The 840-nt window shown below is 26.2% G+C and overlaps 1 protein-coding gene across 4 annotated transcripts in view; it reads left to right on the forward strand.

Annotated features, from left to right (window-relative positions):
• The window catches only part of LOC108689835 (protein split ends), a 92,130-nt gene that overhangs the window by 37,776 nt on the left and 53,514 nt on the right, over positions 1 to 840 (forward strand). The gene's annotated exons all lie outside the window — the stretch shown is intronic.

The raw sequence follows: 840 nt of genomic DNA on the forward strand, positions 1-840 counted from the left end.
TATATATATATATATAAGCGGGAACTAGATGCATATGTTTGCGAATAAGAATGAATCTCATGTGAAATAGTCGTCTCTGTATCGATACCTTGGAACGACGACCAATTTACTATGCCTGTAGATAACCTATAGATAACGTCACATGGATGTCTTCATCGAGATACATATGTAAATTTATACATGTATTTCCTTTGTAGTCTTGCGTGGAGTTGTTTTTTTTGTTCCAAGACATAGAAATTATTTTTTATGTTAGTTGAGTAATGTAAATATATTCGACACGCGCGCGCGCGCGCACACACACACACACATACCCACACACACAACATATCATTTTATAGGTAAGAAAAGTGACTATTTAACTTACTTTTAATAACGATTATCTTTAACAAGGAATATTTTCTTTTTAATTTTATGTTCTATAAATTTTAGAATAACTTAGTATTCAAAATAAGAATTTATCTTTTTTTAAGAATATTATAATATTCATCGAAGAAGCGACTTTATGTAATAAACAAATTAGATTTGTTTTAATTTAATAATCTTGATTGTAGTATTAAACTTGTACTAGATTCAGAATATATTTTAAATAAATTGTGATAAATTTATAATAATAGATTTGCGGATATATGAATTTTTGAAATACTTAAAACAAGTAATTATTATTTTCGTACAGTATGTAATTTTTCTGTATGTAATAAATATTTTTTATGGTATTTTATGGTATTGTATTTATTGTTTTTTTGTGTTATTTTATTTATTGTTTCCCAGTCAATTCCATCCTCTCAAAAATAACGAAATTTCTTTTGCGTTTGAAACATTTTGCAACTTTCTTTCTCGTTT

Source organism: Atta colombica, unplaced genomic scaffold, assembly GCF_001594045.1.
Source record: "Atta colombica isolate Treedump-2 unplaced genomic scaffold, Acol1.0 scaffold277, whole genome shotgun sequence".
Lineage (NCBI taxonomy): Eukaryota > Metazoa > Arthropoda > Insecta > Hymenoptera > Formicidae > Atta > Atta colombica.